Source organism: Nicotiana sylvestris, chromosome 2, assembly GCF_000393655.2.
Source record: "Nicotiana sylvestris chromosome 2, ASM39365v2, whole genome shotgun sequence".
Classification (NCBI taxonomy): Eukaryota; Viridiplantae; Streptophyta; class Magnoliopsida; order Solanales; family Solanaceae; genus Nicotiana; species Nicotiana sylvestris.
In genome coordinates, this window is record NC_091058.1 from 70048264 (window position 1) to 70061460 (window position 13197).

Here is a 13197-nt window from a genome sequence, read left to right on the forward strand (position 1 = left end):
TATGATACGTTGCATGACATTTTTGTTAGCATATATAGTTCTATCTCGTAATCATGATTAAGTAATATATATTTTTACTTCGTTAAATTAGTTTGATATTTAACCATCTTTAGTGACCTACAGTGCTTAAATGTCACAATCTGCCAACTAAATTGTTTTTCTGAACAAATCAACAGCTAACAGTAACTAGGATAGTTATATAAATAAAAAGGTTTGTGTAAAGAAAAAGGAACATGTCTTAGAATTATGTGGCTTGTGCCAATCAGTAAAAACACATGTGAGGTCCCATGCGTTCCTAGTGGTCGGATTTAGATTATGCTGTCAGGTGAGCATGCTGTGTTATTGAAATATTATACTCCATATAAGACCAAAATTCTTTTTTCATTATTAGCTCGCCAACTTTAGTTTATGTATACTGCTTTACCAATAACGCTAGTAAATGACAGCTAGTGAAGGGCGATTGTTTGATCAAAAGATATCGAGATCTTTTTGATTAAATCAATTAATGAAGATGAAGAAGTAAATCTTAGTCAAACATAATAAATTCCAAATCTATAAACAAATCAGAAAATGATGCATAAGATGAAATAGGGGCGATCAATCTTATTGAGGTTTTTCATTTCTTTTCTCACTAATTGATGAAGATGACTGTTTTACATAATCAATGGAAGATTGCTTTGATTTCTTTTTGCTAAGAAGATTACATAAGAGAGGAAAGAGAGAGAAAAAACCCCCCTTTTCTAGGAAGGTTCCCTCCCTATATATAGTCATGGAGTCCTTACTATGTTTTTGGGTCAAGGCACCTTCATACCACGTCCATTTTCGTCGTTCCCTGAGTATTGTTATTCGACTTAGGAGTGTTAGAACACAAATCACTTTCATTTCCTTGCAAGAACCTTTTGTCGAAGCAGAGAAGATGAACACTTATATGAGGCAAGGTTGCTATGCTAATCTCAATAACAAGATTTGGCTATTTTGGTCAAATGAGTTTGATATTGTTATTCTTGAAGACTCGGAACAACAAGTCACATGCAAAGCCTCCCACATTGGCTCCTCTTAAGGATTTTCATATCTCGGTGGTATATGCTAAGTGCAGAACTACCCTAAGAAGAGACCTGTGGAGTGAGTTGTGTAATCTTTCCAATAGAATTATTGGTCCTTGGGCTATCATTGGAGATTTCAATATCATAGCTGATTCTGAAGAGAAGTGTGGTGGTTCTCCTTATAGGATTGACAAAATCTTTGACTTCCTGTGATGTTTATCAGAATGTGGGATGCAAGATGCGGGTTTTATGGGGAACAAATTCACTTGGTGCAATAATAGAGGGGCACCTGATACTATTTGGAAAAGGCTCGATAGAATGGTACTCAATTCTGAATGGTTTAACTTATATAATGGAACCATTGTTTATCATTTAGCTAGTGCATGTTCTGATCACGTTCCTCTGTTAGCATAGTTTAAATCTACTTCGGACCAGTTTGTGAGGTATTTTAAATTCCTCAATTTCTGGACTGATCATGAAGGATTCATGGAAGTCATTAACAACATTTGGGATGATGAATGCTTTGGTAATCCCATGTGGAATCTGCACCATAAGCTAAAGTTAACTGCCTCCAAACTCAGCACATGGTCCAGAGAAGCATTTGGAGTTATCCATGAAGAGCATAAAAGACTAGAAAGTGAGTTGATTAGGCTTGAAGGTTTAATGATCTCTGATAATGATGGAGCTGAAAGGTCCAACCTCAACAAAACTAGAGCGGACTATATAAGGTATATTAAAATCCAAGATGCTATTCTTAGATAAAAAGCAAGGGTGAAGTGGTTCACTGAAGATGATTCTAACTCAGCTTACTTTCATAATGTCATTAAGGACAGGCGAAGGAGATTGAGTATCAACAAAATTCAGGATGAGAATTATCAATGGGTAGAAGGGACTAAAGAGGTATCTAAAGCCGCTATTAGATACTTTCAGGGTATTTTCTATGAAGAACCTGAAGTTAATAATTACTCCGACCTTCATGATGTTGACCCCATGATCACAAAGGAGGTCAACAATGATTTGATTGCACTCCCGAATGAAGAAGAGATAAAGAATTGCATCTTCTCCACGGATCCAAATAGTGCTCCTGCGCCTGATGGTTTTACTGCTAAATTTTTTCAAGTAGCCTGGACAAAAGTTGCACCTACCGCCACAATGACATTGAAATTTATTTTCTGTATGGATAATCTTCCTAAGTGGTTTACCCACACCTATATTGTTCTGTTACCCAAGGTTACCTCACCTCAGCACTTTAGTGACATCAGACCCATTAGTCTATGCAATGTTGTTAGCAAGATTTTTGCTAAACTTCTTAACGGCAGACTATCGAAAATACTGCCTAACATCATTAGTGGGAACCAAAGTAGCTTTGTTAAAGGGATATCTTTAATTGAGAACATACTCCTTGTCCAAGAAATCATCCAAGATATTGACAAGCCTAATCGAGACGGTAATGTGATGCTCAAACTTGATATGACCAAAGCCTATGATAGAGTTTCATGGCTATACTTATGCAATATGATGAGTGTAAGCACGTAATTTTTGACCCTCCCCGGGAATTTTTACGTTCTTAGCTTAAATATTTAATTTAGGACTAATATAGCTATTTTGACTATTTTTACTTTATTTTTCTCGCAAAAGAAAAAATTACAAAAAATATATATATAAATTTTAGTTTATGTATCCCTCATAAACTTGAAAAAATCAAAAATTGCACTTTATTTTTGTACTTTATATAATTTCGAAAATTACAAAAAAATATAATTCTATTAAGGTTTTGTAGTCATTTTAATTTGGAAAAAATGCAAAAAATATTACTTTATATTTTATCTTTATATAAAAAACGAAAATTACAAAAAAAAACAGTTTTATTAATATTTTTGTAGCTATTTTAATCTTGAAAAATATTAAGAAAATAATAATATAGTTTTGTTTTAAATTAGTCTTATTTTAGTAGCTATTTTGCTTATATAGGACTAGTTAAGAAACGTCGTGTTCCTATTTCTCGGGTCCGGGCAAAAGAATAATATTCGGGTTCAAACTACCCGATTTTAGGCCTAATTTTCGGACCTAGCCCATAATAAACCGAGTCCACGATACGTGGGGAACCCCACCACGCGTGGGGGACATATGCCTTGAACCCCACCACGCGTGGGGCTCATTTTTCTTGGCACACACGGACATTTTGCTGAACAAAAGGAGGACTTTGAAAGGATTTGAAGGGGGGACGGTGGAAAATTTTTGGAGGGAACTACTGTTCATCTTTCTTCTTCATAAAGAAGAAAGAAAGTAAAACCTACGGGGACCAACGAACAGGCTTAAAAAATTTTGGAGGGGAAAAATTGTATACTGTTCATCTTCTTCTTTTTCTTCAAAAGAAGATGAAGAAACCCTAACGATCCCTTCCCTCCGTCGACCCACTGTCGTAACCAAACAGGCCCGTCGCCTTCCCCGTCGTCACCACTCCGAACTTCCCCTACTCCGGACCTCCATAGATGCTTCTTCCTCACCAAGAAAAACCTAGCAAGGAACCCTAATCCCTCGTCGTCCAGCCCCCTCTCAACGCCTGAACCCAACCACCGTCAAGCAGCAGAGCTGCTGCGTCGTCACTAACCACGTCCGCCATTGCCGCCCGCTGCAAGCTCCAGCTCCACCCAAACCGACGTGCTGCTGCATCGCCATAACCAGCCTCACCCTCCTCGTCAACTAAACCACCCACCAGCTGCCTCACGACCACCAAACAAAACCAGAAAACCCAAATGCCATAACCACCAACCTTCGACGACCAAAACCCAGTCGCACCCCTCGTCGCAACCAACTCCACCCATCCCGTCCAGCTTCTCCGTCGTTACTGCCCGTCGTCACCCCCACGTCCAAACAACTGCTTGCAAAGTTCAGCCATGAACGACCATTCCCCCTTGCCATGACTGACCAAGAAAACACACATACGCACAAGCTGAAACCTAACGAAAACGTTCAAAAAAACAGCCCAAAAGTTCTGTCCGGGATGAGTTCCGTCGAGGTCTGGTACGTCGAGGTTGTTGCTGTCCATTTTTGGCGAGTTCGAGATGTTGAAACTCGACGTTGCTGTTAAACGTGAGTATTCATGTTATTTTTGTTGCCTCGGTGTGTTCTTTGCTTCCATGTCTTGTCTCGGTAAATTTGAGTAGTAGTAATATATTTGCCGTATTTTAAAGTTTATCTCGACATGTTAGTTTATCACTAATTGTTAATGTTATGTTCTGTTATTAATTCTATATTTTCGTTTATCCCTAATTGTTAGATGTTTGTCATTTATTGTTAGATTATCAACTTATATTTCATTAAACAAGATTAAGAGGAAAAAGAATGATAGATTATAAATAGCGTCAAATTAGTGATTTGTAGCAATATTGTTGTTTGTATTTAATTAGATTAAAGGAACCGGGGGTGCATCTCATGTGACCCGGCTCCAATTTGGAACATAGTTAAATAGAACTTGTCGTAAACCACTAGTGCGTTACGTACAACATGGCTTGCAATATATTTTAATAACTTTGAATTAACTCTTTAAATAGATAAAAATAAAAATGTAGTAACTTTAAGTTTACCCTTTTTAAAAATAAAACGAAATAAAAATAAAAAATATAATAATAATAAAAATGAGACGAGCCTCGCCAAATAAAAGGGACAAATTGCGGGGCCCTCACAAAATATATATATTAAACACTTAGATTCCGAGACGGGCTGTTTAGCAAATTTCGCGGCCCTACCAAAAATAATAATGCGCTAGTTGCTTTAGGCGTGCCTTTAATAATGTTATCTCCCTAAACTCGGGTGCACATTTATGTGACCCAAATCCAAATCTCAACGGAGTCGAAATATGTCTCTAGTCACGGGCACATTGATTGTGGCATGGCCCGAGATTCATTTCCATGACGTTGTAAATTCCTTTTAATGATAAATTGAGACGAGCCTCGAGAAACAAAAAATGTAGAAGCTGGGGGGCCCTCTAAATGCATATATATTAAAATACATAGAATCCGGGACATGCCGCTTAGTAAATTTTACGGCCTTCCCAAAATAACAATACGTTTAGTCGCTTTAGGCACGTATTTAATAATTGTATCTTCCTAAACACGGGTGCACATTTATGTGACCCAAATCTAAATCTCAACGGAGTCAAAGTGTGTCGACGACCACGGGTACATTGATTGTAACGCGGTCTGAGATACATTTTCACAACGTTGCAATTCTTGATAAAAATAATAGTAAATGATCAAAGCGGTTAAAAGATAAAATTTGCACATAAGTTCATATTTGTATAAAATCAGATAATCAAGCCGAATATAACAGTTGAGCGACCGTGCTAGAACCACGGAACTCGGGAATGCCTAACACCTTCTCCCGGGTTAACAGAATTCCTTATCCGGATTTCTGGTACGCAGACTGTAACATGGAGTCATTCTTTTCCTCGATTCGGGATTAAAATTGGTGACTTGGGACACCCTAAATCTCCCAAGTGGCGACTCTGAAATAAATAAACAAATCCCGTTTCGATTGTCCTTTAATTGGAAAAAACTCCCTTACCCCCCCCCCCCCCGGGTGCGGAAAAAAGAGGTGTGACAGCTCTGGCGACTCTGCTGGGGATTATTTGACCCAGAACCACTGGTTCAGGGTTAGAAATTCGAGCTTAGATAAATTGTTATATTTGGTTTTATCTGATTTTTACATGTTTGAGCCTAATGTGCTAAATGATGCTTTTACCGCTTTGATATTATTTGAACTATATATAAACTGTGCCAAAACCTTTCTCTTCTTACCTCCGGGGATGTGCTTACTGGTTGAGACTCCCTATTCTGTTAGTGTCGTACCCTAAATAAAAGAGGCTCGGAAAGTTTCTAAGCCGGCTGGCCTTTTGGTTCCCGGAAAGGAGCTCCTTCCTCAGCTCGAGTTGTCCGCTCGGGTACACTGTCTAGAACACCGACCCAGGTTTTGAACATAGAATAACTCAGCTTCATGCCGGATCCCTAGTAGGAACGTTTATTTGCATCATGTGCATCTGACTTAGGGGACTCAACACAGGGGTTGGGTCCGTCTAGGACAAGCAACCTGAAAATAATAGACCATCTTCGGCATCCTATGTGCTACATGTTGTATTTATTCAAGGGTGAATGGGTCATTTGGCGGACCAATGATAGTGGCGGACAAATGACACACTTTGTTATGTTGACCACGTTTAATAAGAAGGTGGCACGTTTTTCCAGCATGGCGTTATTTTAATCAAAAGCATGGGGAACAATTGTGGAGTCCAAGAAGTCTTGGAATTCTCTATGTCCCTCATGCTTCATTTTTGGGAAAAGACACATGGGGAACATTTGTGGAATCCAAGAAGTCTTGGAATTCTCTATGTCCCCCATGCTTCACATGTTGGGAAAAAGCGCACGGGGAACATTTGCGAAATCCAAGATGTCTTGGAAATCCTTATGTTTCCCATGCCACATTTTTGAAAATAATAATAAATATAAAAAATAAAAATACATATAAAAACAAAGCATGGAAATTCAAAAGATTTTGTATGTCTTCATCATTTTCCACGGATTAAAAAAAAACGTGAAAAAAATGAGAAAATAACAGTGTAGAGATATAACTACTTATTTTTATAAATAAAAAAAAAACGAATGTCCGAGTAGTATCGAAACTCTGCCGAAATTTTGAAAATGAAAAAAAAAGTCTTATTAGTTTGTTATATTAAAAGCAAAGGAAAAATAGAAAAAAATCATCATTGTTCTGTCAAAAAATATAGAAAAGAAAATAGTTTGTTTTGCCATGAAAATGAAAATGAAAAAGAGTCTGGTTTTTAAAATGTTTTATTTTATTTTATTTGTCTATGAAAATGCCAAAAATAAAATAAAAAGAGTCAGGCGTTGAACGTGATTTTATTATTTGTTCCAAAATAAATATGTATATAATCCAAAAAAAATCAAAAATATTTTGATTCTTCTTTAAAAAATTCAAGCATTTCTTTTATTAAAGGAAAAATTCCAAAAAAAAAAACATTTTCTTTAGAATAAGAAAAACAAATGAAAAAGAAGGAATGTTTTTAGGTTTTACGTTAGTTAGTTTGTTTGTTATGAATGAAAAATAATAGTTTGTTTGTTTGTTATATATATATATATATATATAAAAAAAAGAGAATAGAAAATGGAAAAGGGTCTTCTCAAAAATAGTCTATTTGCCCGAACTACGCGGGTTTGATTCTCACCGGATGTGAGATACGTAGGCAACCCTCATCGGGTCCAACCCCACCTTTTGCTAAAAAAGCCAAAAAATAAATAATAATAATAATAATAACAAAAAAATACATGTCAAATTTTAGTTTTGTCATAAAGAAGTCGGGTGACGCTGTTTTATCAAGACATAGCCGAATGTTCCCGAAAGGGACGCCGGAAGGCTGACTTTGCATAAACAGCCACCTTTGGGCCATTTTAAGATTGGGTCCAGTTGACCCACACAACCTTAAAAATCTTCGTCCCCGAGACGTTGACAGGCCGTGTTTGCAATATTGAGTTTCCTATTTTTGAAAAACAATAAAAGAGTCATAACTAAGTCACGAGATGTTGTTTGTCATAAATAGCCGAATGTTCCCAAAAGGGACGCCAGAAGGCTGACTTTGCGTAAATAGCCACCTTTGGGTCATTTTGAGATATGGACCCACACAGCCTTAAAAATCTTCGTCCCCGAGGCGCTGAAGGGCCGTGTTTGCAACACTAAGTTTTCATTATAATTTGAAAAAAAAACAAAGAGTCAGCGGTCAGGTGAATACCGTTTGAATTTTGTCATAATAAGCCGAGCCAGCTTCGGCCGCGTCTTAAACCGTTCTTGCCGAAATAGCCTTAGAGTATCTTTCAGTTGTCAAAAGGCTATTTTCGTAAAAGAACGGACAAGTTTGTAAAGTGTCATAAATAATCCTCCCCGGCCTCAAAATTCATGTGAAATTTGGAAGGGGCTACATTTGCAAAAATAACCGTTTGGTTGCATTTGTCGAACAGAGAAAGGGAGCTAGCCTTTTGTTTTTTGAGTTTGTAAAGCTTTTGATTAGAATATGTGGGTTGTTTGATTTTCGAGTTTGTAGGTCATCTTCAAACCTTTGAAACCCAGTTTGTTCTAATATGAAAAAATGTTTAGTATTGTTTATCTTTTAGTGGTCCGAACTACGCAAGGTCTGATTCATGCGGGGTCATGATACGTAGGCAATCTCCATAAGATTCGACCACACACACAAAAAAAAAAAATAAAAATAAAATAAAAAATATAATAATAAATAAATAAAAGAGAGTGTGGAAGATTTTCAGGGGGCACAATTGTCTAACTGCTTAGGTACATTGTATCTCTGATATATGATTGTATGTCCAATGCCCTAACACTAACGTGATGGCTTCCCTTTGATGTGTCCATATATAGAAAGTGGTTGGTTGTGGTAACTCCTCCCTGCAAAGCAAAATCAAAGGACAATGGCTCAGAACCGCAGAACCGAGTGGGTCGGTACTGATGACCGACAACAATTGATCGAACGGAACAGCGGGTTGGTAGAAGAAGTGAGAATGCTGAGACAGCATGTGGCAGACATGTATCAGGCATGGATAACGGGAAAAGCACCACCCCCTCCACCGCCAAGTCTCTTGAGCTCGGTCATTTCCCAAGCACCCAACACCATAATGGAAGATCCCCCATACTCTCCATCCCAACCCACTTATGGCAGCTTTCCCAGCTACCCGAGTAGCTCCATCACTCCTCAATGCTTCTCCGCTCCCCAACACCACTTCTTTCCCCGCCATACTTCACTTTCCAGGCACCCGGCTCCACAAAATGCCTACCCACCTACACAAGCCTACCAAAAGCCACCTGGATCAGGTTTCCGGCCCTGTCAACATGCAAGAATGAAGAGGCTATTGAAACGAGGAAAGACTCTCACCCCTATCGGAGTATCTTATGCCAGTCTGTTTGGAAGGCTAAGGCATGCTGGCTTGATTGAGCCACTCCCCGCATGTACTCCAGATCCACTTGCAAGGAACTTTGATCCGGCAGCGGGATGCGCATACCACTCCAATGTCGTAGGGCACAACGTTGAGAGCTGTCGTACTTTGAAAAGGGAAGTGGAGAAAATGATCCAAGAAGGGCGGATTGTGATTAATGACAGTGACATGGAGCACTCGAACCCCTCGAGAACTGGCCGACGGAGGTTGATGAGGTTGAAGCTGGTAATGGTCTCGGCAGTATTGATGCAAAGCTCAGTGGCTAAAATGCCAATTTTGATAAAGTGGGAGGACGTTTCGTTCCTTGGTCAGCAAGAGAAAAGCTTGTGGTGGCTCATTTTGTTGTCATTTCTGTTGTTCGGATTATTAGGGTTATAAGTCGGATGTTGTCTTGTCCAGTTTGTTTTAGGATTTTGTTCTGGATTGTTTTGTTTGTTTCGTTATTTAAACCATTTCACCGGTAGTCTAATACAAAATCCGGTGTTTTATTATTTCCAGTCATCTTTCTGTTAGTCCTTTTATCATTTCGTTCAATGCCGATTCTAGGGACATGACATGCGCACACACTTTGGGCCTAGTCTTTAAAGTTAATCATAAAACCCTGGAAAGGCGATCAGACCATTTAAAGAAAATAAGGACGGTTTGAGATTATTCAGAGCTCGAGTCATGTGGAACTGGGGCAAGTTAAGCACAAAGAAAACCGTTAAAAGCAAGATTCGCCAAATTGGCATGAGGGTCGGTCATGATAATGAGAGTGTCGCCCAACGGTGCTTAGAAATGACAAAGGAAAAATAAAATGTTTAACATAATTGTCAAGTCCAGCACCATCAGAAGAGACTACAAATTTAAAAGTGTGTTGTTTGCACTTGGCATGTTTTGAAGACTGAAATGACGAAGGCATTTTGTTCTGCTACCTAAACACTTTATCCTTCGTTACCCCTTTTGAGACTTATTTATTTTTCTTTCATACCCCTCGTTCGGAATCAGTAACAACGAAAAAAAAAAGAGAAAGAAAGAAAACAACAACGAAAAAAAAAGAGAAAAAAAGAAAAGAAAAGAAAAGAAAATTGATAACAAAGAAAAAAAAAGAAAATCAAATGAAAAAGAGGAATCGGGAACTACGTTTGACCTGATTCCTCAAAGAGGATACGTAGGCGCTTCACGGCTCGGTCATAGTTTTGAAAAATGAAAAAAAAATAATTAAGATATCCCCAAGCAAGAAACTGGGGCAGAGGTTGCGGTCGTTGTAAATAAATCTAATTCCGAAGGTTGTAACTAATAACCCAAAACTAATGCATTTTTTTTGAGCGTTTAATAGCCTTTTTTTTCTAGCCCTATCCAAAAACCCACATTACGGTCCAAAGAAAGACCTTCTCATCAGTTTTCAAAAAATGCTAAGTCAGACAAATGAAGAGTCTTACCGGCGAACATAACATTCTGTTCCACAGCAGAAAGGACTCTAATCTCCAACAGAAAGAGTCATACCAGCAACACTCCAAATCCCCAGCTGGAGAGAGATATAAAACGAGAGAGTCTTATTGGTGAAAACCTTCACAGGCACCATAAGGCGATGAAAGCTGAGAGAAGAACCCAAAAATGAGAGAGACTTGATAGTGAAAACCCTTCGGGCACTACAAGTCGAATAAGATTGAGAATCAGAGGGGGAATCGCCAATTGAAGATCTTAAAAGATGATTGACGGCAGAGGATAGGCCACATACGCATGTCATGGCCATTAGAGTCGGTATCTGCGTTTGATAGATTTTTATTTATAGTTTCTTTTGTAAAAGAGTCATTCGTTTCCTTTGTCTTTTATTTTGTTTCTTTTATCTTTCTCCTTTCATAGAAAAATTCCCCAATAGAGTCCGTCGGGCCAGAACAAGTATGAAATGACTTCAAATATGCCATCAGCTTTTCAAGATGAGATCTGACTAGTACATCCAAATGGTATAGTCAGCAAGGAACAAGCGCGAGGCCAGTGTCAATAAAGATATCCCCAGCAAAAGGGAATTGACAAAAGGATTGACGAGCGTCAAGAGGGATATCCTTGCCAAAACCAAGGTTATAAACCTCAAAGACAAGGCCCGTGAACAAAGCAAGGAGAGCAGTGAGCATGATTCGGCGAAATCCATACTAGACTAAAAGGTCGGGGAAATGCCAGTTTCCAAGCTATGCCACAAAAGAAGAGGGATATCCCCAGCAGGAAGGGATTATCCCCAGCACATAATATCATCCCCAACAAGTCGTGGAGCACAGCGCAATGAAGGAGAAAGGGAAAGCAATCCCAATAGGAGTATCACAGCCAACCACCATGTTTTAAACTAACAAATTTTGTTTGATTTGAAACAGGTAAAGGAAATGGCATTGATGCAGAAACGCATGCCACAAGGGATATTATCAAACTGGGGCAGAAAATTTTCCTTCCATTTAGAAAATTTTCTGGAAGTCAGGTACCCCCAGCTGATAACATTTTACCCCCCAACAGGTAAGTAAATCAAGGGAGGTAGTCTTTGAAAGAAGAAGCTATGCAAAAACAAAACAAAAAAGGAATAAAAAAAAGAATAATAAAAAGAAAAACAAAAAGAATAAAAAGATAAAAAAAAAAAAAAGGAAAGTCATCCCCGTCTAAATAATCCCCAACAGTTTCGAGGGAAGACAACACAAGTAAGTAAATAATTCAAAAAAAGAGAAAGCGAAGGTTTCATTAATAGGAGACGCACTTCCTAGTTTGAAATCGTTAGAGTTCTACCCATAGGAGATGCATTTCCTCCTAAGTTCGTTTTAGTTGCACCCATAGGAGATGCATTTCCTCCTAAGTTTTAGTTTTACCCATAGGAGATGCATTTCCTCCTAAGATTGTTTTAGTTTCGCCTCATAGGAGATGCATTTCCTCCTAAGTTTACTTTCACCCATAGGAGATGCATTTCCTCCTAAGTTTATTTTACCCATATGAGATGCATTTCCTCCTAGGTTTAGTTTTTACCCATAGGAGATACATTTTCTCCTAAGTTTAGTTTCACCCATAGGAGATGCATTTCCTCCTAAGTTTAGTTTTTACCCATAGGAGATGCATTTCCTCCTAAGTTTACTTTCACCCATAGGAGATGCCTTTCATCCTAAGTTTATTTTACCCATAGGGATCCAAATCTTAGTCTGACGAATTTTTCTCCTAAGATAGAGACCTAGTCTGACGAACCTTCTCCTAGGATCAAAATCTTAGTCTGATGAATCTTTCTCCTAAGATACCAAAAAGAAAAGACCTAGTCTGATGAACCTTCTCCTAGGATCAAAATCTTAGTCTGATGAATTTTTCTCCTAAGATAGAGACCTAGTCTGACGAACCTTCTCCTAGGATCAAAATCTTAGTCTGATGAATCTTTCTCCTAAGATACCAAAAAGAAAAGACCTAGTCTGATGAACCTTCTCCTAGGATCAAAATCTTAGTCTGATGAATTTTTCTCCTAAGATAGAGACCTAGTCTGACGAACCTTCTCCTAGGATCAAAATCTTAGTCTGATGAATCTTTCTCCTAAGATACCAAAAAAGAAAAGACCTAGTCTGATGAACCTTCTCCTAGGATCAAAATCTTAGTCTGACGAATTTTTCTCCTAAGATAGAGACCTAGTCTGATGAACCTTCTCCTAGGATCAAAATCTTAGTCTGATGAATCTTTCTCCTAAGATACCAAAAAGAAAAGACCTAGTCTGATGAACCTTCTCCTAGGATCAAAATCTTAGTCTGACGAATTTTTCTCCTAAGATAGAGACCTAGTCTGATGAACCTTCTCCTAGGATCAAAATCTTAGTCTGATGAATCTTTCTCCTAAGATACCAAAAAGCAAGACCTAGTCTGATGAACCTTCTCCTAGGATCAAAATCTTAGTCTGATGAATTTTTCTCCTAAGATAGAGACCTAGTCTGACGAACCTTCTCCTAGGATCAAAATCTTAGTCTGACGAATCTTTCTCCTAAGATAACAAAAAGAAAAGACCTAGTCTGATGAACCTTCTCCTAGGATCAAAATCTTAGTCTGATGAATCTTTCTCCTAAGATAACAAAAAGAAAAGACCTAGTCTGATGAACCTTCTCCTAGGATCAAAATCTTAGTCTGACGAATTTTTCTCCTAAGATAGAGACCTAGTCT